General features: G+C 37.7%; 1 protein-coding gene across 2 annotated transcripts in view; it reads left to right on the top strand.

Moving 5' to 3' along the window:
* The first annotated feature begins 868 nt into the window (after positions 1 to 868).
* nck2a (NCK adaptor protein 2a) overlaps positions 869 to 25,646 on the top strand; it is a 97,737-nt gene continuing 72,959 nt past the window's right edge. The window contains exons 1-2 of one of the 2 annotated variants that reach the window (XM_067444947.1): positions 869 to 1,126; positions 5,617 to 5,703. The gene's annotated coding sequence lies outside the window, so the exon portion shown is untranslated. The remainder of the gene's footprint in view (positions 1,127 to 5,616; positions 5,704 to 25,646) is intronic. The other variant, XM_067444946.1, reaches the window with a different exon arrangement.

Raw genomic sequence — 25,646 nt, 5'->3', positions numbered from 1 at the left:
TTACTTAAAACCATTTCATTAAGAAGATGTAAAAAAAAAAAAAAAAAAAAAAAAAAAAAAAAAAAAAACAGATGATGGGTCCTATTGATCTTTGGAAGTTGATGGGTAGCCTACTGTCAACTGTCTGGTTACAAACATTTTTCAAAATATCTTAATTTGTGTTAAACAGAAGAAAGAATACCATACAGGGTTGGAACAACATGAGGGTAAGTAAATACAATTTTGGGTGAACAATCCCTTTTAATGATGCAGGTGAAAGTTTGCTGATCCTTAGCACGATCATGGACAGCAGATTTTGCGCTAATTTGATCTGACATTTAATGTTAATAGAACATTATTAAATAACATTAACATTAATAATGGACGATGGGACGATACGTAGCGTAGGCCTATTATATAACACACACACACACACACACACACACACACACACACACACACACACACACACACACACACACACACACACACACACACACACACTGATTTAGTCTGAAAATAAATCATAAAAGTGGTTTCTTTATATAAAAATCTCATACATTTATAAGATTTTTTATATATAAAAAACACTTATGATTTATATTCAAACTAAATCTGAATATTCATAACTTTACTAACAGTCTAAACCTCTTTTTATTTTTGTAAAATATAATTGTAGGCCACTAGTAGGCATGCGCCTTTAACTTTCGATTTAAATGTATTAAATGTATTATAAGGGCACTGCTCTCGCGGATGTATTAACTTCCACATGCTTCTTAACTTCACCATACTTTATTAGTATTTTTTATTCTGTGAAGTGTTTCAATATTTGAGCAGCCCCTCCATCATCATCATCATCAGCAGCAGCAGCACCAGCCCCAGCAGCACCCCCAGAGCTCTCGCGCCTCCCTCCTTGCTCGCGCCGTGCCATGGCAGCGGTGACGTCACCCGTGCATTGACTCGCGCTGGCTGAGAGCGAGAGGTTGAACAGACCGAGGGTTAGAGAGAGCAGCAGCCTGGGCCCACGGACAAAAACTCACCGAAACGGATTTACATTCGCTACGTAACGTCCTACCAACCCAAGTCTGCAAAGAGAGCGTTTTTTTCTGCTTGTCCTAAAGCCCGATCTGTCAGGAGTTACTGCAAGGTAAGAAGAAGAACACTAAAATGTCAACTAGAGTAATAAAGGCTCGCTTAAAGTTGCCTTGGTGTGCTTTCCTAGCAAAAACTGTGGCCAGTAACGCGTCTACGTGAATATTGCTTCCATATCGAGAGGAGCAGTGTACAGGCTATGTTGCAATGCAAAATGAGAAAGAAACAGGAGCACTTTGAGTGATTGTCTCTCTCGCGCTCGTCTTTTGTCTCTACCCGCTCTTACCACAATAGAGATCCCAACCGCCTCCTTAAAGTTGCTGGATTTGACACGTTCGTGTAACAGCGAGGATCATCTGTTGATTGATAGTACAGTTGAAATGCCGCTTTTGCTTTGGTTTTGTTTTGAGGCATCATATTAGTGAAAGAATGAAATGATGGCTGCTGAGAATGTCCATTGTCATTCTCTACATGTTGTGTGCACGCGCCACATTGTAAAATACAGCTTTCACTGACATATATACCCAGTGCCTTAAGGGATAATTATCTATATCGTCGTTTATTGTTTATATATAAATGCTATTCACTGAGGCGAGAGTGCTTAGGATGAATTAGCATGGCAAGAAGTGATTGAAACTTGGATCTTGATGTGAAGTGCGATTGTCTTCAGTGGTATTTAATGCTCATGTTCTGTTTTAATAGCTCAAACATACTTAACATTTACTTTATGACCCCTTCTTATAATCTCGTGATAACTGTAAACAGAAATTCTACTTAATTAATGACATGCTTTAAACATTCCCAATGGAAAAAGTTGACCTTATTTCATGTTTTCTGTTAGGATTTCCACCTTACTTTTATTGAAACTGTATATTACTAAATGCAATAACACTCACATTTTTCTTCATACTAACAGAAGGGTTTAAGTTCAGTAATATCTGCCTATTGGGTTTAGATTAAAGGATCCTTAAAGGGATAGTTCACCCCAAAATAAAATTGTGGTCATCTACTCCCCCTCAAGTTGTTACAAACCTGTAAGAATTTATTTCTTCTGCTGAACACTAAAGAAGATATTTGGAAGAATATGGGTAATCAAACAAGTGTAGCCTTAAAGAAAGATTTAATGTAATACACTCTGATTGCTGGGGTGAGTTTAACATAGTTTATTTCATCCACAAAGCAAACATGCAGAATCATGTGTTTTAGAGTTGTTGTGGATTTTCTACATTTATGGTCAGGTTCTTGACACCGTATTCCCCATCTCCCTTTTAACACACTCTCTGTACTTGCATACTTCCCAGGCTCCCAGTATTATGAAAATTGAATTTTACAGCAGTCAGGATTTTCTCCTGCTCGGCTTACTGTCGGTAAGTGGCTCAAATACTGGGCTACTTTGAAGACAATAATCCTATTTTTATAGTTTCTCAAGAAACATCCTTAGAGGATTGAAAAAGCTAACCTGCTTTACTTAATACGCAGCACTGGTACTTGTGTTAATATATTCCCATCACATTCACAGATTTCCCAAACCAAATGTGCTCCAACACATGTTGGATTTCTTGTCTGAGTTATACGTATCGATTTGAATGCATGCTATGGAGAGTTTCAGTTTCGACCGGTTTGAAGTTTCGCTCTGATCACACACCCACGTTTCTTTCATGAGTAGTGATATGTAGTGCGTTGCCTTGCAGTGACAGGTATGTGGAATCTTAGGCATGACGACTGAACACGGTAACAGCCCTGGTTGCATTTTCTATTACAAAACTCATGTAAGTGTCAAGTAGTGCCTGTCATTGCGCAACGGAAGACAACATGATTGTGCTTACGTAATGCATGCACCAGGCACATTCTGCCATAAATAAGATTCCAAAGGCAAGGAAAACACAAAAATGTTAGGAAATATTGAAACTGTGCTTTTCAGAAATGGAAATGTATAGATTTTTTCTAGAGATATAAATTGTTTATAAAATAATTTTTTTAGCATTTAGATCGGTCTTGGGAAGTCTTGGAAATCTGAATACAACTCTGTCATCACGATGTTCTCCTTCTTTTATCTCTGTGGGAATCTTAATATTCTTTTAGTGCTGAAATGGTCTAAAAATATCCCAAGCGCTCTTTTCTTTTATTTTCTTTTTTCTTTTTTACTGATCTCATTTACAAATGTGCTGTTTTCTAGACCGAGGTTCTGGAATGTGCTGTGCACACGGTACTTTCTCTGTACCAGCCACCGGTCTCCAAACAAAAGACTGTTCAGTCAAATCGTTTCCCTCCATCTGAGCATTGCCATCTATAACATGGGCATAGATTTTGGTGTAAATTCATTGATGCTTATGTCCACGGTCTCCAAATTATGGAGTATGCCATCCATTCTGCTGTTTTCTTTGCTTGTTATTAAAGGGATAGTTCACCCAAAAATGAAAATTAGCCCATGATTTACTCACCCTTAAGTCATCCTAGGTGTATATGACATTCTTCTTTCAGACAAATCCAATAAGTTATATTATAAAATGTCCTGGGTCTTCCAAGCTTTTAGATTTTTTTTTTTTTTGATGTGCATCTATCTATCATAAAAGTGCTCCACACAGCTCTAGGGGGTTAAAATAGGCCTAAGCGAAAAATATCTATAAATATCTTACAAACTGTAATCTCTAACTTCCGACAACTTTCATATGCACTAGGGATGTCACAAGTACCGGTACTTCGTGATAAATGTAAATTTATTTAAAAATTCTGACGATACCAGTTCCGACTCCCATGTATATTCAATACCCGCAGCTGTTCAGTCGCTTCCATGTTAATTTAAGCGCAGGGCTCCAGACTGTAGCCGAATATATATATATATATATATATATATATATATATATATATATATATATATATATATACTAGTGTCTATTAAACTGTAAAATACTATTTCAGTATTACTCCTGCATGGTCTGCGTCTCTGTGTGAATGATGCGCACATCCATGTGCACGCATGACACTCGCTGTCTTTATAGCTATAAAGTGCCGTGTCACTTTATGATGAGGATATGAACGCATAAACCGTCACTTCATGTGAATTTACCGTTTCATTTGAGAAAACATGATATTGTCATATCATGAACACAGACACCCAAAGGTTTTCTCAGCAACCCGTCAAAATAAAAGTTTGGTTTCATTTAAATAAATTGACAGAAATATATTAGGCTTCTGATGTACAGTAGATTTAGCGACGTCTCTATGTAATAATAATAATAATAGGCTACTACTGATAATAAAAATAATTATGCCTGGCTTATTTTTCACTTTTATCTTTTTTTTATAAACAATGTTTATTTGCATGTAGCCTTTAAATGCTTTTGTATTATTTAATTATAATAATCATCATCATAAATAATACACGTATTGAATTTTTTTTTTTTTTTAAATAGTTACATGAAAAATTAAATAAAAAACATTTAGCTGTGGCACCGAAATTGGTACAGAGAACCGTAAAAATTGTATGGTATATCGGTGCCGACTACTGGACTTTTGGTACCGTGACATCCTTAGTATGCACGTTCACGAGAGACTGGCATTCCAGCATATGCCGTTTAAATATGGATATTTTTCTTACACAAGTGCATCTTTTTGCTTAAGCCTTTTTTAACCCCATGGAGCTGTGTGGAGCAGTTTTAGGATGGATAGATGCACTTTTATGGACTTCAAAATAGAAACAACCATTTACTGCCATTGTAATGCTTGGAAGAGCCAGGACATTTTTTAATATAACTCCGATGTTATTCGTCTGAAATAAGAATGTCACAATTTTTTGGGGTGAACTATTCCTTTAACTTACAAAGTCTGTAAAGGCAAGAGATATAAATCTATTAGTGCCGTCAGCCCTTGTTCAGAAATAATGTACGTGCGATTTAAAGATGAATCAGTCAATTAGAGACATGCTTGGTTTTGCAGTTCCAGACATGATTTGTTTGAAATTATAGTTTGCTCTTGTTGGTAATTGCGTCCGGCTTAGAAATCTTGCAAGGCAAGTGTTTTCTGTGTCTCTCAGCTGGCTTACGCCAACGTCTCTGCAACTGGCTCCCTCAGAACTTTGACCTAAATGTACTTTAACTTTTCTATAAAAGGCTGTAATTATAGTGTTTATGGATTTGGCAGAGTCTTGCAAGTATTCAGCGTAGCCGCAGATAGTTTGTGGTTTAGTATTTTGTAAATGTATTGATATATCACATACTGGTGGTTAAGGCTACCCGTTTTCCCTTGCAGGGTGGATGTCCGCTAAAATGTTGTCAGTTTGTATAGTAAATGTTCGTGGCTCACACGTTTCTGTGAAATGACCCTATTTAAACCCTCTATCTTAAGCTGTAGAATGGATCTGGATGGTATGAATAAAAATCCCACTTGTCATCGTCTCCATAAATTTAGATTGTGGAAATCGTGTTGGGAGGGAAAAGCTCGCATCTGCAACATCACACCACAGCGGAGTTTGTGGTTTGCAGCTGGAAATTGCTTTCTTTGTGACGTGCCGTTCTAACAGCAAATTTTAATCTTTTCCCAAATAAGAGCCTTCATAAAAGAGAGAGAAGCCCCAGATTGCCGGCCCCGGAGACAGACGTCCCGTCTAATAGAGCGCACAGATGATGGTTAAAGGTCAGGTCGGAGTTTTGTTATTTTTACCGTAATCATTTGTAATCTCAAGCGGCCATTATGCATGCAGCTGATTTAGCAATGATGGAACTGAATTGGTTGGCACGCCTCTGGTAAGAAAGAGGATTTATCCTGAGCATCACATGGCTCTCCAATGCGTCGTTCCTTTGGTTGAATGGGATTGAAAGGCTCTGTATGATTTTTTTTTCTCTCTTTAGCATTGGCTTTTATAGGTCATATGTGTAGGCTAAAGAGATTTGACTGTGAAAGCGATCATACACCACTATTCCAGAGACTGTTCCTCTAAATCAGGCAAAAAACCTCCCTTTTTTCCACATGGAATATTCAGTGCCTCTAAAGCTACTTTTGAAGATCTCATCTAGGGATGATTTCATCAATCTCAAAGGAAAACAGCTTCGAAGTGGCAATTTCATTTTGACTTTGTACAAAGAGAATCGTACAAAAATACATGATTTTTAGGAGAAAAGTATGAAAGTCCACCACTAAAAAACCATTACTGAGCCATAAGATTGCACAAATTCTTTGCCACCAATTTGGCAAAATGTAAAATAGATACAAATTGTCATTTGATTTTGTTGGGTGATTTAGAGCATTTAAACCGTGTTGCTGGCTTGTTGATGTGTAAGATGTTAAAATTAAAAGTCTCAACAAAAGACAATGGTGAATGCTCATATTCAGGTGTTTTGTGCGTTTGCACAAAAGCCTCCATTTAGCTTTGTTTTCCATGCAGACTTTGTTTGTGTGGTTTGCTGTCTGGGTGTTCAGTGCTGTTGTGGTGGCATTCATTTAGACAGGGCAATTTATTTAACAAGGGCATTGTTTGGTTAATTGTGTTTTCATTAAGGGAACAAGGTTTGTTGACCATGGGGAACGTTCTCATGAGTGACTATTAGCACTTAAGCAGATTTTTACTGAGGAGCTGTACACCGTGTGAAAACTCACTGGAAAATTGAACTAGACTTTGTCCCTTGGCTGAACCTCTTCCTTTCACAAGCTTTCCAGGGACTATCTTAGACTTTGCATAGCGGCATAGAGCATCTTTCTCTTTATGGCTTTGTTCTGTCTTTTCGGGATTGCAGTCCTGGCTGCTTCTTTCATCCATCCTCTTATCACTCTTTTTTTTACTGTCAGACCTCCTCTAGGCAGAATTATGACTTGCCAGCATGACATTTGGCAGGCTATTTGACTGACATGTAAAGTATCCAATCACAGTTGTTATACATTGTTATATTGAGATTGAGATTTAAAATCGTGGGTTCAGTATCCCGATTTGTATTGAATCGTGACAAGAGTGTATCCTTTAAGGCTGTCAACGAATATTCTAAATTCGAATATATATTTGAATAGTTTTTAAAAAACGAATTTCGAAGGTGAAAATTAATATTGGAATAAAATAAAAATAAAATAAAAAAGCGAAAAAAAATCCCCCTGCTTTTTTGGCTCTCTGCTTTGCGAGTGAGCGCGCGCATGAGGGTTCAGGGACAGGTCACAGGAGTCACTACTGAAAGTGGACGTGTCTTGCAGGGAAGATGGCAGAAAGTGCAGAGACTAACTCGACCGCAGCAGAGGAAGAGATTTTAAGTCCATAATCTAAAAAGCCATGTCTTGAAGTACCCTGTACTTAAACTAAACTTTCAAAAAGTATTCTAATATTCACAGCTTGGTAAAGCCCATTAAATCAATTTTTGCAAAGACATAAGTGTTGTCGCCTTGTCATATGAGCGTCCCCTGTGACTAATATTGGATCAATTAGGTCTCAAGTGTGTATAAAAAGAACCCCAGTACACTAGACCTTCACATCAACTGCAACTAGACCTCTGCAAACATGCCTAAGATTCACCCTGAGACTAAAGTTTTGATTATCAAGAGGCTGAAGACCAGATCCACTGCTGATGTGGCAGACACCTTCAATGTGTCTCAGCGTCAAGTACAGAGGATTAAAAAAAAGGATTTGAAGAGACTGGAGACGTTTTTGACAAGCCCAGGTCAGGCAGACCCCGCAAGACAACTGCTCGAGAGGACCGTTTGTTGGCTTGAAAATCCAAGGCCAGCCCATTTTCCACTGCAGCAGAGCTCCACGAGACCTGGTCACCTGAAGTCCCTGTGTCAACCAGAACAGTTTGCCGAATTCTGTCTCGAAATGGCCTCCATGGTCGAATCAGTGCCCGGAAGCCAGCACTAAACAAAAGACAATTGAAAAACCGTGTGGCATTTGCCAAGGCCCACAGCCTGCTAAAAGGATGGACGCTGGAAAAGTGGCAGAAGGTGGATTTTTCAGATGAATCTTCTGTTGAATTACACCACAGTCGCCGCAAATATTGCAGGAGACCTACTGGAGCCAGAATGGATCCGAGATTCACCCAGAAAACAGTGAAATTTGGTGGCGTAAAATTCATGGTCTGGGGTTACATCCAGTATGGGGGTGTGCGAGAGATCTGCAGGGTGGAAGGCAACATCAATAGTCTAAAATACCAAGAAATCTTAGCTACCTCTTATATTCCCAACCATAAAAGAGGCCAAATTCTGCAGCAGGACGGTGCTCCATCGCATACTTCCATCTCCACATCAAAGTTCCTCAAGGCGAAGAAGATCAAGATGCTCCAGGATTGGCCAGCCCAGTCACCAGACATGAACATCATTGAGCATATGTGGGGTAGGATGAAAGAGGACGCATGGATGACGAAACCAAAGAATATTGATGAACTCTGGGAGGCATGCAAGACTGCTTTCTTAGCTATTCCTGATGACTTCATCAATAAATTGTATGATTCCTTGCCAAACCGCATGGATGCAGTCCTTCAAGCTCATGGAAGTCATACAAGATATTAAATTTGGATCTCACAGCACCACAACTTAATTTGCTGACATATTTTTGTATTTGCTGTAAATTTGTTCAATTTCTGTATAGGCGACAAAACTTTTGTCTTGCCAAAATTTGACCTTTCTGTCTTGATTAAATTATAAATATGTTTTCTGTGAACATTATTTATTTCATTGCATTAAACATCATTTGGCAGGGTTTTAGCTTTTCATATGAGCTATTTCTAACACCAATTAATTAATTAAAAGTCAGGTTAATATCAGGTATTTCTAGAAAATAGATAAGCGACAAGACTTTTGTCAGGGACTGTATATATATATATATCTATATATATATATATATATATATATATATATATATATTCACAAGGATTATTAGGAACACCTGTTCAATTAATGGAATTATCTAATCAACCAATCATAGACGGTTGCCAGAGGGGTCGTTGGTGCCAGACGGGCCGGTCTGAGTGAGTATTTCACAATCTGCTCAGTTACTGGGATCGCGCACAACCATTTCTAGGGTTTACAAAGAATGGTGTGAAAAGGGAAAAACATCCAGTAAGCGGCAGTCCTGTGGCCGAAAATGCCTTGTTGATGCTAGAGGTCAGAGGAGAATGGGCCGACTGATTCAAGCTGATAGAAGAGCAACTTTGACTGAAATAACCACTCGTTACAACCGAGGTATGAAGCAAAGCATTTGTGAAGCCACAACACGCACAACCTTGAGGCGGATGGGCTACAACAGCAGAAGACCCCACCGGGTACAACTCATCTCCACTACAAATAGGAAAAAGAGGCTACAATTTGCACAAGCTCACCAAACAGTTGACAGTTGAAGACTGGAAAATTGTTGCCTGGTGTGATGAGTCTCGATTTCTGTTGAGACATTCAGACGGTAGAGTCAGAATTTGGCGTCAACAGAATGAGAACATGTATCCATCATGCCTTGTTACTAGGGCTGAACGATATATCGTTATCATATCTATATCTAGATAAGAACTTTCAAGATATTACTATTGAAAAAAGCAACGATATAGATTTCCCCTCTCCGTGCTCGCCCTGCATACAACTCTGGCAGTCACAACAAACATCAGTTTTACGAGTGCACTTGAATGCACTGCAAAAGCCTTTTTTATTTAGAATATTTACAAATGTGTTAGCTATGGCATGAAATATCTGATATTCCGATTGTCAAATGCATGCAAGTGGAAGTATATTGTTGTTTAAACACCTTTATAACGATCACGTTAGTTGAGGTGTATGCGCGATGGGCGCCACCGTGTTAGTTTGTGCCGCAGACGCAGTTCAGAGAATCAATTCTGTTGGATTTACAACTTCTATGTTTACAACAGATGAATTCATCCACTTCTCCCAAAATACTTCAAAGTAAGTGGCTGGTGAACTGGGAATAGAATACAGTAAACATTGAAGTTACTTACACAATGTGTATCTGATATGAATAAAACGTGTCGAGTTATAATGGAAAGGATTATGATTACCTCTTCCATAGACATCAGTGTGTATTTTACAAACTCTAAATGTATTGTTTTCAGTACTTATGTGAGAAATGCTTGGTTTTCACCAAACACGTAGTCATATTGTATTGTATCGATATCGAGATATCTGGCATGAACATCGAGATATGAAATTTTGTCCATATCGTTCAGCCCTACTTGTTACCACTGTGCAGGCTGGTGTTGGTGGTGTAATGGTGTCAAGGAAAGTTTTCTTGGCACACTTTAGCCCCCGTAGTGCCAATTGGGCATAGTTTAAATGCCACGGCCTACCTGAGCATTGTTTCTGACCATGTCCATCCCTTTATGACCAACATGTACTAATCCCTTTGATGGCTACCTCCAGCAGGATAATGCACCATGTCACAAAGCTTGAATCATTTCAAATTGGTTTCTTGAACATGACAATGAGTTCACTGTACTAAAATGACCCTCACAGTCACCAGATCTCAACCCAGTAGAGCATCTTTGGGATGTGGTGGAACAGGATCTTTGTGCCCCGGATATGCATCCCACAAATCTCCATCAAATACAAGATGCTATCATATTAATATGGGCCAACATTTCTAAAGAATGCTTTCAGCACCTTGTTTAATCAGTGCCACGTAGAATTAAGGCAGTTCTGAAGGTGAAAGCGGGTCAAACACAGTATTAGAATGGTGTTCCTAATAATCCTTTAGGTGAGTGTGTGTGTGTGTACAGCATATGTAATATGTAAACACACAAAAAGTGGTTTCATCATGCAGTTATAACTTTTAAGTATGTTCAAGGGAACATGTGAACTCTTTTATAGTTATCTAAACACCTCTGAAACCCAAACCACACACACATCTATTTAAACTCACGTGTTACTTATGTGTTTTGAGTTTGCACACTACACTTGTGGTGGGTGTGTAACTGTACATTTATGTTTTGCCACCGTGCTGTGCCCATCATCCATTATTTCCACCACTTTATCAAGCCCCTCTTCTTTAAAACATGATGATGTTTTATTTCATGTCTTTAAGTTAAATGTTGCCTCTGAGCTCTTTGGGCCGCAAAGATGACTCACTGCCACTCACATGCGACATTATTCTCTCTACGAAACCTGTAAGCCGCATTCACCGGTTCTAACACTATAGCGATATTAACTCTATAGCAGTTGAACAGAGCATTGCAATTATTTCTCATTTAAAGTACAATCAAATGGATTCGTGTCTGTGTCTGCACTGTATTTTATTCTTTTTTTGCGCAGCTTAGAGGGAGCATTGATAGGTAGTCAATTCATCTGTTGAAACTAAACTGTTTTCAATATACTGTATATATCAGAAAAAAATATCAGAATGCATTTCCAATATCACGCAGCTTTAGTTTTAATGTTTATTAATTAATTAATATTAAGAAGTGTTTTTGGCAGGTTGCACCATCTGACACTATAACCTGAATTAACCTTGCCGTAACCTTTGATATTTTAAGTGACTGATATTTTAAATTACTTACTGTGATTTATAATTTCCTTTTTTTTTTGATGTCGTTTGCACCGCATGACTTTGAATTGACAGAAAAAATCTATTTTGTGTCAATCTATATTGTGTTTTCTAAATGTATTTTTACCAAAATGCTTCATTGCTTACTTTTATTCAAGAAATAATAATAAAGTATAAATGCCAAATTACTACTTTCGTTTTTAATGAGGATTTTTTTTCTTTGACAGTTGAATAACCCTGACATAATTGACATTTATGTTCCAAAATTAATGAAAAATAAATGTTATTTCAGAAAAAAAAAAAAAAGATATTATATAATAGGTATATTCAAATAATTGCAATACATCAATTAAATAAATGTAATAGAATTAATTACATTAATTTTCAAAAAGTATTTAAAATAATCACAGTCATATATAAGACTGGTAGATTGATAACTTCTCGGCCAACCTGATTAGATCCTGCGATGTTTGTAAGTGCTTTTTAGTTTTCTCTGTGGGCATAGGGATGGATGCACCTCTTTCATGTCACTCCATCAGCTGCTCCGGCAAGGTGATTGTGTTTTCTTGTAGATATCAGACCTAATCTTCCTTATGAAAGGTTCTATCATTTCACACACATACGTGCACATGCACGCATGCATTTTCTTGAAAGCACGGATGCATCCCTTCTGCTTAGGAAGAACATGATCAGTCACAACAGCCCTTCTCTTTAGCACCCTATTGCCATACACACTGAACTGGTCATTAGTTAATTTTCAACTCATAAACACCCTGTGAAGGGCTTCTTGAGCAGTAATTAAGAGTCGCCTGCTCTTAACTGCATGGCTGGTTTTGAATTTCCTCAGTTGGACAGGGCAGTGTGAAATTCAACACCACCTTTAAGTGCTTCAATGCAGCTCGGAGTGAGCAGCAGATTTGGGCCCTGCCTGCCCCTCTCCCCTGCTGATTCAGAGCCTTTTCCAGCCCTCCCCCTCGCTCTGACAGGACTGTGCAGAAGAGCAGAACGCAGGCTCAGGTGTAGCTGGAAGTTTCTTTGTCTGTCTGAAAAAGATAGTTATTCAAAAGTTTCAAGCTCCATAAATGTTGAGTAAAAGTAATTGTCCACAAATGAAGTGGTTTATTTTATTACTTGATATGATTACTTTGTATGATGAATACAAGTGTTTATTTAATCTGAAATTAAAAGGGTTAGTTCACCCCAAAAAATACATTTCTGTCATTGATTACTTACCCGTAAGCCTTTTGTTTATTTTCAGAATGCGAATTAAGATATCTTTTGATTGGATCTGAACCATATAGGCAGCAACATCATGGCAACTTACAAGGCCCAGACAGGTAGTAAAGACTTTGTTAAAATAGTGTGACTACAGTGGTTCAATCTAAATTTTATGAAATGACGAGAATACTTTTGATACTTTTTTTTTGCGCTGTATTTTATATTATACATTGTTTATTTTTTAAAATTCCTATGGAAGCTCAAATTCCATAGGATATCATTGGACTCACTTACTTTGCTCTGCTCCGTTATGAATGCCCGAGCAGCCATGTGCATTTTACTTTCGGTTTAGATTTAGTGATTTAAAAGTCCCCGCCGGTGATACCGGTATTACTGGTGATTTCACACGTCGATTAACCGGTGGGAAAATTTCCTCACTGTCACATCCCTAGTATATGTGATCCCACCCGCTGCCAATTGACCCAATATTATTTAAACACCTGGGTTTCCAGTTGGTGGAAAACACAGCAAGGCCAGCAAATGAACTGGGCAGATTATAACCAACCTAAAAAGCCTCTGCAATAAAAGCATTGCAAACGCCCTAAAAAGCTGCTAAACTTTTACTTTGACTCGTCGCAATTATGCTTGTTTCAATTGCGTCCTCAATCTGGCAACCAGAGTAAGCGTCGAGTCTGAGGAAAAATGGGGTGGGTGAAAAGATCTCTCTAATATTCCTTATTTGGATTGTTGTACCTATTTCAACCATTAGCTGCACCTTTAAAGGAACTTTATGTTAGAAATGTATTTAAATTAATCATAAAATATGCCCTGATATGCCACTAGACATTAAGAAACCATGTTTATCAAACACTTATATCACTGACAGTATTTGACAATAGTCAACAGTAGTCCGGTCACGATATTGTCATTTAAAAGTTGTTGTTGCAGCCCCGGACTAATGTTGATGTTGACATGTTGTGTTTTGGCCTGAAGCTCCACCCTCCACCTATCTACCAATCATGAAGTCAGTCGTGTTTCGGTATCCGGGTTGCCAGATCAGCTCTAGTTGCTTCAGCTGCAGCTACAAACGTTCCTGCTGGATCCTGCAGCCTATCTGGCAACCTCGAGTCAGGGGGGAGAGGGAGAGGGGATACACCTGCTGTACCAGTTTTGGCCACAATCTTACATACACTTCCATTAACATTGAAAAGATGCGTTTTATAACAAGTTGCACTGTGTTACGTTGCGTCTGGTCAGGACAGTGTTAATTTGTCCCACCAGGTAATCAGAAGTTCTACACACACCTTCTGTCTTTGAACACTTGGGCCAAATACTGGGAATACATCATATAATTAGACAATTAATCAAGTGCAAAGACCACAAGTTTAAGTATTGGGACATTCCCTTTGTAAATAAACGTGTCACCAAGACATGCTTCAAAATTTTGGCTAAACTATCCCTTTAATATTTCATTGTATAGGTTAAGCAGCAGAAAGTCTTGTATATCAAGAATTTTAGCAACTAGAACATGAATAGATCTGTTGAAATAAATGTGTTGACCATTACCAGATGTTGGAGACATTGAGGTTAATTGTCTGAGAGTAGGTGACCAGACACTGCGTGTGGATATCTGACTGCCTCAGAGCTACACAGCCCACAGCCTGACCATTCACATTTAACCTCTGAGATAAAGGTCATGACCACAAATTTATGCTGTCAACCACATAGAAGAAGAGACAGGAGATTGAGCTAGAGGGAGGGTGAGCGATAGAAGGAAAGGAGGAAGAACAGCGGAGTTCACATGAGAAACTCGCTCACAAAAGATGCACCAGTGGGAAGTTGAGCTTCATGTGCTTTCAATGTCAAGTCTTATTCTGTGTGTTTAGCGTTTGCTGCTTTGTTTTGTCAGAGGGTTTGTTTGGAGCAGCGTTGGTGGCTGTTGCTCCAGTTAATTTAATTATCTTCGTTTTCTGCTCGTTTGAATCCAATTGTGTCTATGTGTTTGGCATCTCTAAATAAACAGTTGTGTTTTTCATGGTGTTGTTGCTGAGGTCCTTGGGTCTTTTTATGGTTTGCCAGTCTTTTTGGCTCACCAAGACTGCATTTGATCAAATATACCATTGAAAATAATTGAAGTTTGCTTATTAAATTAGGTGCTCATTCCCCATATTTTTCAAAACAGTAGAATTGCATGTTATTATGACCTTCTGAGACCCGATGCGAGATCCACCAATCAGTGAGTTTCCCCGAATCTCAATAACATTTTTGGTTGGTTAAAATTAATGGAGTGTTACTCTCAGGCCATCCTTAAAAATATTCTTGTTTGCCGTAACCCGACCGACCCTGTCAATTTAGGGCCGACTCAATTTTTTATTTTTTTCCCCTTTTAGTCCGACCGACTTGCCGGTTGTAAATTGGCTTTAAGACCGACCAATTTCTTTTTTTTACTTTTCAAACAACTAATACAACAGTAATAAAATAATATGAATTATATTTTAGTAAGTATTATAAATGTATAAATTGCCTGGGCCATGCAAACGAAGGCTACGTTCTTTCGTTTATAGAAAAACCCGTGACGTCATCTATGTTTACACTATGGTTAACGGATGTCACACTATGGCCTGCACGTGCGTTCGTTTCGGCTCGGCTCGGCTCATACTCTCATTCACTGTAACGTTAGACTGTTAAAGCCCTGTCGGAGATTTCGCCGCATTGTGTGACAGGAGTCAGGACCATGGACACGTTACACACACCAGGCAAGTGCACTGCAGAGGGGAGGGCTTAGTTTGAGCCCCTGCCCTTTTTGAAAATGAATCAAAAGTGCCCCTCTCAACATTTATCATTACTATATTGTGGCGAATAAAACAGATTTTGAATTATAATTAATATAACAACGTGTACAAAACAGTAACAAATGGCGGAAAAGCCGTTTATCTTGTCCCTGTCAGTATGAAATGTCGTTGTCATAACGCGTTGCTATGGGTAGCGTGTGTTCTGCTTCTGCTCGACCCCAGCGCGTGGTGGGAGCGGCGGCACTGGTTGTAACTTGAAAAATAATGCTTTATGTATGGTTCTGTCGATGGATACACGTGCACTACAACAGCGATAATAAAATAAAACTTGGGCAAAACGGTCTATCTTTGTAAACTGTGTTCAATGCATGCGAGTGCTGCCGTATGACCAGTCATTTTCGCCATCATCACTCAGTATATTCGCCAGAAGACGCGAATGAGAACTGCAGTGAGAGAAGATCTGTCTCTGTGCGCAGCGCGCGCACGTCTCACAGCGCGCAAATATTGAGTTCTTTCAAGTCTTGCGTTTGAACGGATAAACTCACACAAAAAGTATGTCAACATGTCGATCTTGATGAGTATCTATCAGACAGTCTGTATATCCCTTAAGAGAACTTTATACAGTTGAGAATGACGATGCATATCTCTGTATTAGGTCTTAAAGGGGCAGTAGCCTTTACTGCTGTCTGTCAAACAAAAGATAAGGACTCACTCACTGCTCTTGATTGAATAGCTGGTTATAGCTACTTAATTAATTGAATTCATAAAAACAACTTTTTGCTTTTTAATATTCAAATGCACTAGTCTATATCACCAGATGCGTTGGTCTGGCAAGAAGTGCAAGCCACTTCAGAGACACAGAATTTTGCGTGTTCTGAGTTAACACAATCGAGCGTAAAAAAAAGAAACATCACGGGAAAATACTAAAACGGGAAGACAGCGGGAAAAGAGCTAAAATACGTGAGAAACCCGGAAAAAAAGGGAGGGTTGACAGCTTTGAGTCAATGACAGCTTGACTCAAAGCTGTCATCACAGGTTGGACACAGGCTGTCATCACAGGCTGTCATCACAGGTTGGTGGTTGGACACTTTTCTTAAAGAATGCACCTGAAATTTATGCAATAAACATGTTTTTGACAAATATTTCAATTTGTTTGTGGTCTATATAGCCTGCAATTAGCCTACACGCCCGAAGGCACGGCTTGAAGACCCAGTCAGTGATGTCACGATATGCCAATTTGTTTAAATTCATACCTACGTAATCACCATCACCAAAAATTTACTTTTTTTTTTGTATTAAAATTTGGAAAAAAAAAATATAGACCTACCTACCGACCCTTTTTTTAAAAAAAATTACTGTTACTGCAAACCAAAATATTTTTAAGGATGGCCTCATGGTTTTCCTTGGATGCTTGGCTGATCGGTGACTATGACATGAGTCATAGTCTATGACCTATGATTATGACATTTCCATCAGAAATCATTCTAATATTCAGATATATATATATATATATATATATATATATATATATATATATATATATATATATATATATATATATATATATATATATATATTACATTATAAATGCCTTTACTGTTAATTCTGATTAATTGAATGCATCCTTACTGAATAAAAGTGTTTGTTTGTACAAGGTTTTTTTTTTTTTTTTGGTGCTTTTTAATTAAATTTTAAAACATGTAAACTGCCACATTGAACTTTCATGAACATTTATGATGGCAAATCTTTGAATCAGGCAGGATCAGGCACGGAACTGGCCCATGGAAGACCACATGTTTTTAAAAAGGCTTTATCAATAATTACCAAATAAACAGCTTATTAAAAACCATTAATTGCAATGATGTTTAACTTGTATTGTTAGCAAAATAATGAATATATCATTAATATCTAATATCTTACACAGTCCTGTTCCCTCTACACTAAAGACACTCATGCATATTAAAAAAGCCATAGCAAACATTCTGAGGATACTTGAATCTCTTCTTGGAAGGCAGAGTACATATATAGGCCTAGACTCCATAATGTGAATTTGATACCCGAAGTCTTTCCTTATCTCCCCTTATCTCTCAGTTCAGGGAACGGGTGTAGAGTAGGACGCGTTAAGATGTGTTTACATCAGGAGTTACGTGATCCTACCTATTCTCCATCGCCAGACCGGTTCTCTCTCAAAAGTGAACTTTGAACATGGGTGAGGTTGCAATTGCTTCTGAAAGTTGCAATTTAATTTTTCTTTCTTTTGTACGACAATACAGCTTGAACTCTAACTCAATTTCTTAGAAACTGGGAAAGAGACTGATAGAAGACAATCTATCATAAGAGACATTATCTCTTCTTTTATCTTCTCCCCCATGGGTTTTTTTCTCTCCACAGTTTCCCCCCTTTTCCCACTGTACCTCTTTTCCTTCTGGGAGTAGAATATTGATGTACTTTTCTCTAGATTCTTTTAAATACCTCAGATCCTCTATTTAGTTAAGTTAACTGCTTTTAGCTCATCAGCTTGTAGACAAAAAATCTGATAGCCGGTAGTCAGGCTTTGACTACTGGCTTGAAATCCGGTTCACTTTGCAGCTTATTCTGCAAATCACCAATTTAGACTCAAACCACAGTGGCCTTTGACTTTATATGCTCTTTATGGAGCGGGAAAATCTGCACATTTAATCTTTAATTTTAATCTTAAAAGACTTTTTAAAAAATGCTACATTAAAGGGTTAGTTAACCCAAAAATGAAAATTTGATGTATATCTGCTTACCCCCAGTGCATCTGACATGTAGGTGTGTTTGTTTCTTCAGTAGAACACAAATGAAGATTTTTAACTCCAACCGTTGCCGTATAATGCATGTCAATACAAAAAAAAAGTAAATTACCTTGTGATTTCTTCATAAGTTGAATTTTGAAGGCGGTCTGGTGGAAGCTGGATATTTTTATTAGTTAGGTAAGGTAAAGTTTTAAATATGGATATTTTTCTTACACAAACCCATCGATTCACTTCAAAAGCCTTTATTAACCCCCGGGGCCTTGTGGACTGGAGTACTTTTATAATGGATGGATGCACTTTTTATATTGCTCTGATTAGCCAGGGCATTTAAAAAATAAATAAAACTCTGACTGTATTTGTCTAAAAGAAGATTGTCACCAAGGATGGCCTAAATTATGGGATCATTTTCATTTCTAGGTGAACTATCCATTAAATCTGATATTCCCAGAATGACTTTGTGTGACACTTAACATTTTATGTTTTTTTTTTTTAAATTTTTATAATTTCTTTAAATACATACAATTTAAATAAATACATTCTTATCACATATGTACATTTGTACATTAGGTGTTTGTTACATCTTATGCTGTTAAATTAATGTTTATTGCATTATTTTGTAATGTGTCAGTGTCGTGTGTTACAATGAAAGTCCATCTTCTATATTTTAGTACTTACATCAGATTGTTGAAAAGCTACTTGCGATAAACTTGAATTCATGTGGCTTTCTCATTACCACCTAAAATGATGCCATATCCACAGGTGCCTTTTTTACCGTACATTTCAACGATTTTTAATGATTAAATATTGTTTTTCGACAGAAGCCCTGCTAGACGGGAATCTTGATTGTTAGACTCTTGCCATTTCTGAAGTATGCATCAGGACGGTCAGGCAATGAACTATGTAAGTGTGCTGTAGAATGTCTGGAGATTATCTTTGTCTGATCTAAGTTAAACTGTTAAGACACCCCTTTGTTCATGTCCCAGTGGTGGATCCCATCAGCCCACCGCTCTGTGCAAGTACCCCTGCTCTATGTCTACTGGCCTTGCCCTCGATGTGCCGCAGTGAGAATTGCATGTCGGCTGAGTGTGCAAAATGGTCCTCCTTTATTCATGAAAGGGAGAGATAGTCCTAAACAGAAAGGGAACACACATGCTTTCCCTCTCACAGCCCTCTTTCATGGAAGCACGTGAAAGTATTTGCTGATGAAGCTATGCGAGTGTTTGTTGGACTGAAGCCACGGGTGCTTGGGCCATTGCCTCTAGGCATGGGTAGTCGACTAGTCGTTGTCCATCAACTGGTTGACTAAGAGGATAAAAGAGATTTGAGTCTTTAGCTTTTAGACCATTAGCATGGTATAAAACACTTTGAAAGCCTTCAAAGGACCACTTTAGTAACAGATTCACTGAAATAAAACGGTTTTAAGTGATATCATAGCGATGACCCCTGCAGTGCAGACCCTATTGAAGTTTCTTAAAATATCAGGCAATTTGACACAGCTAGATGAGATTGTTAAATGTCATGTGGTGCAACTTTTAAAAATCTAATAAATGTATGAATAAATAATTTGTATGCAATTTGTAAACTTATTCAGCAGAGACAAATAAAAAGAAACTGACAGTAAAGTCAGTTTACAGTAAAAGTTTTTGACAGTAAAGTCAAAACATAACATTTATTATGGTACAAAATATTTCTATTTCTATTAAACATACAACGCATAGTTCCCACAAAAATATTAAATAATTATATTTAATAAATGTTTCTTGAGCATCACATCAGCATATTAAAATGATTTCTGAAGGATCATATAAAACTAAAGACTGGAATAATGATGCTAAAAATCCAGTTTTGCCATTACAGGAATACATTAATGATTTGTATTGTAATATTATTTCACAGTATTTTTTAATCAAATAAATTCAGTTTTGGTGAGCACTAGAGTCTTCTTAATTTTTGTTATTTTTTTTAAATAAATAATAATAATAATAATAATAATAAAAAAATCTGTACACACTCATATTTAATCAAGATTTCTGGTAATTGAGATTGAAACTGCGTGGCTGAATAATCGGAGCATGGATGAAATAATCCAGCTCTGCTTTGCCAATATTAGATGAAAGATTGGATCTATTGGAGACGTCCGACAAATTATTTGGGTGTGCTGAAAAAAAATCCACAGATAGAGAGACAACCAGTATGGGGAAGTTCCCGAGCAAGTGCGAAAATGTATTAAATATAAGCTGAAATGTTTTACCAGATGAGAAGTCTATCTATCTTTATACCCTTTTAATTCCTTTTATAACTGTTTTAATTTTACTTACTTTTATTTTGTGATTATTTTAATTCAGTTTTATATGTAAAGCACTGTGAATTAACATAGTGTATGAAATGTGCTATATAAAAAATCTTGCCTTGCCTATTAACAGTTAATTATGCATAATTACAAGAACTAAACCTAAATCAAACCCTCATCATAACTATTGTAAGTACATCAACTAATATTACTCAGTAAGGAAGTACAATGCAACTATGTAACGCCACCTTAAAGGGATAGTTCACCCAAAAATGAAAATTAGCCCATGATTTACTCACCCTCAAGTCATCCTAGGTGTATATGAGTTATATTTAAAAAGTCCTGGCTAATCCAAGCTTTATAATAGCAGGGATTGTTGCTCTGTTTTCGTCCGAAACGTTACTTTATAAAGTTTAAAATATAGATATTTTTCTTACAAAAACGCATCAATTAATTTCCAAAGGCAATTTTTTTAATGAGGTTTTTCAACATTAATATGAGTTTCCCTAGCCTGAATATTGTCCCCAAGTGGCTAGTAATTTAGATTGGTGTAAACCGAGTTCTAGCTGTCTTTCTCTGCCTTTGAGAATATTGGGCCCAGACGAGCTGATCTTGATTTCTCCCTTTACTCTGCTTTGCCTGCCCAGAGAATTAGTAGAGAATGGATTCAGTTCATCAGTCGCGATGTCAGCACAGGCTTTACCGAATGGATTCAACAGCACTGCCACAAACAGTGAGTAACAGTGTTCATTAATGTCTGATCCGGGATCAGGGATTTCTGATGTGTAGCTGCTGGGTGTGTGAACTTCCCTCATTCAAGTACACACAGACTTTCTTTCTAAATCATTGTAAACTGTCAGTCCTGCCGATGGCTGTCTTGATGCATCAGTGAATCAAGCCAGTGACTAAAACGATCAACTTCACGTCATTTCTGTTAGTAGCATGAAACAGATCTGTTATTTAAATTACTGTAATTCCTCAAATTAAGACCGGGGCCTTTATTTACCTGAACTGCCGATGGGAACCGGCTTTTATTTGAAGCAGGCTTTTATTAGGGGCAGGCCTGTATTTCTAATTCCATCTGTTTCAAATATAATTGCTTTATGTTAACCATTTTCAATTTAAAGTGACCGCTCCAGTGGACAAATATCATTGATTTTTTTAAGAAACATTTGCAAAAATATCACCATACAACAAAATAATACACATTTTTTGTAATTCCGCGCGCAGCTCCGCATCCGAAGATGAAGAGTTCTCTGCGAATCTAGCTGAGCATGACTTCTCATCACACCGGCACCAGTTTACACATTAGGTGCTTATATTTACTGAATGAGCCTACAAAAGCAGAAAGAAGCCATTTTAAATAAAGATCCAGGTTTAAGCAAATAAATAAATAAATCACAACATTAAAGTTTAGTGAAATTAGGAAATATTTAAGAGATCGTTAATTTAGTGCATATTTTGTTCTCATGTCACAAGTAATAATATCAAGACGTCGCATCTCTCATAGACTACAGTAGCCTATTTAAAATGCCACATGCATCTAGGCCTGTCACGATAACACATTTTGCTGGACGATAAATTGGCCAAGAAATTATTGCGAGGAACGATAAAATTGTCGTTCTGAGACCATTTTCATCTAAAATAATGATAATGGCCTAATAATGCAGGTACACATTTTCAAAGATCAATAAACTTTAATGTCTAAAGACTTTTTATCACTAAAAATGGAAAACATTTTAAATAACCACAATAAATGAACAAAACAACCAAAAACAATAAAAGCATGAACTCTCAGTCTGTTTAAAAAATTCATTTAAATAAGTACCAAAAACAATAAATAAAATGGATGAAAATTTCAACAGATGATTGTGTTTTAGGAGCATATTAAGGGCGGCATGGTTCACTAAGCCCACGGTTGGCTTGTATCACGGTTTTAGGCTCACGGTTTTCCGTTCATTACGGTTCTTGTTTTTTTTCTTCTTCTTTTAATCCAGAATTGTACTTCAGCATATGATATATTAATTATCCACAATTTAGGATACAGTATTAAAAAAATAAGTTATATCATAGCCGAATCATGCACAAACCTGAACTTGACCATCTCTGAGGAAAGTGATATTTTGATACAGCAAGAGAGAAGACATTGATGACATGCTTTTCATTTATTTGGCAAAAAAAGGAGAATGTGTATTGCTATCTCTACAGGAACTCATGTGCCTTTAGCACACAAAGATTGAACTGAAGAATTAACTTGCGTTTATCAAACTTCAGTGTAGCTTTAAGGCATGTTTACGCACGATGCGTCCGCTCGAGCGCAAGGGTGCGCGCGGCAAAAATGACGTCGTCGCGGAGTGCACGAGACCCCATTTTGAGTTCCAGATGAATCTGCTGGCCGATAATGATGTCTCTTCACGGCGCACCCGGTCTGCGCATCGAGTATAAACACCTGCCCAAACGGACGGGGCGCGCGCAGTCAACAAGAGAGACGAGGGGGGAAAAAAACGAAGAGACCAGGATTAGTGTGTGTCACACTGGAATGACTCGCATCGGGCGTGTGGCATCAGGATGGTTTTGCATTAAATTAACGGCATTTAGGAGATTATCCACTCATTTTCCCCCGGCCTTTATTTGAGACCGGCCTTTATTTGTTCGTGCTGACCACGCCCCCGGCCACTATCAGAGGCCTGGCGTTTAATTGACTACAGGCTTTTATTTGAGGAAATACGGTATTAAACTACAGAGAGCGATTAAAGACACTCTTTATAATGTTTGGATCTGTCAATCACACGTAAGTTATATCTGCAGTGCACACTTGTCCAAACTGCCGTTATAATGAATTACACTGTCATGCTCAACAGAAGCTCTTACTGATTAGTTGTGGTGAAAGCATTTTGTGAGAAAAATAACGCTGCAAAATTCACTCGTGTTTATTCAGAGCTCTAAGATACAAACAAAATAAACTCACACTCTCAACAACTCGGTACAATAACACTTTCTCAGCAATCTTTCCCCAGCTCTCCGTCTTTCTCTGGACTGGCAGCACTGCTTGTGCTGACTAAACCACGCCCCCTCCGCCACATAAGCTCATTTCAAATGCAAAGATGTCAGCCAATCAAAATAGTGCGTGTTTTCACTGAAGTTCACAGCAGACACGCCCCTTGAAACAGAGCATTTCAGCCAGAGGGCTAATATCAGTATAGAAAAAATGCCTTTTATTTAAAAATTATGATTTTTTTTAATGTAAAAACCATACTAACAATATAAGTACACCTCAGGAAACATTATAAAATAATAAAAAAATCCATGCCATGGGACCTTTAAGTCAACCTTAAGAGTGAGTAAATTATGGACTTATTTTCATTTTTGGGTTAACTATCCCTTTAAATTAAAATGTATCCAGAAGATTTTTGCTTTTCTTTATCATGGACACTCTTGTATGTCATTGAAATTCTAGCCTGGCCTTCTGCCTCAAATGGAGAATCCAGCTTGTGTCATTGTTGGTGGGAATTTTCCTTGATTTTCTACAAGGGGAAAAAGACATGAATCAGTACTTTTTTAGATTTATGATGAGAAGTTTTCCTATGGTGTTTTTAGATGTGTTTTCAGACAGCTTTGAATTGCAGTTTTTCCCTTGGAGATGAAACACCACAGCATCAGTCGGCAAACCTGCAAGTGTTCAGCTGTGAATGTGAGCATGGGCCACAGCTTTGATGGATGTAACAGATTGGATGCCGAGGGGTTAATCTCTGTGAATCTCAGTGCAGCAAGTATAAATGAGAATGGAAAAAATTAGTATGAGTGGCAGAGAGACAAGCGACAAGAACGACCTGACCTGAACCTGCACTGCGGAGACGTGAGTCTTGGGCTGCTGCCAGCTCTCCTGTTTGTTTAGTATGACTGGAGCCTGTGCGGTGTGGTATGTTAGCACATGATTTATTTGTAATTGTGCTCGCACATACACGTTGCAAATTTAAGAGATTAACAAAACAAAACTCACTTAAATTACTTTCTTATAACTAGCATCGTGTTAGGGTGTGGACAAGCACTGGTTAATGAGTAAAGCTTTTATGGCCCACAAGTCAGTCACACTCTCACTATTATTAAGCGGAGCTGTTAAAAGGCCTTAGTTTTTGTATTAGCTTTTTAGTTTAGTTTTTTTTTTTTGTTGTTGTTGTATGAAACAGTGCCCAAATCACTGATGGAAATAGTGTCTTTTAGTGCTTTTCCGGTGGTGCGTTTTGACTGTCGGTGTCTATTTTGTGCACACAATGTGGATAAGCTACAACAGATAAACATTTCATCAGTGGGGATTGATTTCTCCATCAATCTTCATTTCGATGAATCAGTATCATTTCTTAAATCCCAAGACCACTCTTTCTTTTCTGTTGATGTGTGAACAAAACTTCCCTTAACATTATTTCTAATGTGCCTGCCATCCAGTAATCACTATAGAAGGTATCTATCGAGGTCACTTTCCCGCCGGAGCATGCCCCGTCTGCCGGGACTGATTGGCAGAAGCTGCATGGCGATTTATTTGGGAAAACCGAAAGTTAAACAAACAGTTATTTTAAACTAAAGGTTGGACTATATAGTGTTCCTTACAACTTAACCAAAGATCCAGTGAGCCATAAATACATAAATAGTGATGTCATTCATCACAACTTTGAGAGTAAATCCCTATCTATTGTGGATGGGCCACACCACATTTACCAAATGACAAACTGTCAATTTGGAGAGGAAGATTTTGTGATCTCCAATACAGTCTGTGTTGCAGGTTTCTTTAGGCTGCAGTAATATCATCCCAAACAACAGTGCCATAAATATCAAATTAAATAGGTTCCAGGTCCTACTCCATAAACTGCTAATTACGAAAAGTTTATTAGATTTAATCGTGTAATTTGGAGACTATTGACCTTTTGTTTTTGAGTGAGAACTTCATGAAGCAGATGGAGAGATGGGTTGGAAATATTTTGTAGTGAGTCATGAGCGAGCTGCATCATTAGACTTGTTTCCAGAAAAAAAATCCTCTTTACATTTCACAAACC

Source organism: Pseudorasbora parva, chromosome 5, assembly GCF_024679245.1.
Source record: "Pseudorasbora parva isolate DD20220531a chromosome 5, ASM2467924v1, whole genome shotgun sequence".
Taxonomy (NCBI): domain Eukaryota; kingdom Metazoa; phylum Chordata; class Actinopteri; order Cypriniformes; family Gobionidae; genus Pseudorasbora; species Pseudorasbora parva.
This window is presented reverse-complemented; position numbering and strand designations above follow the sequence as displayed.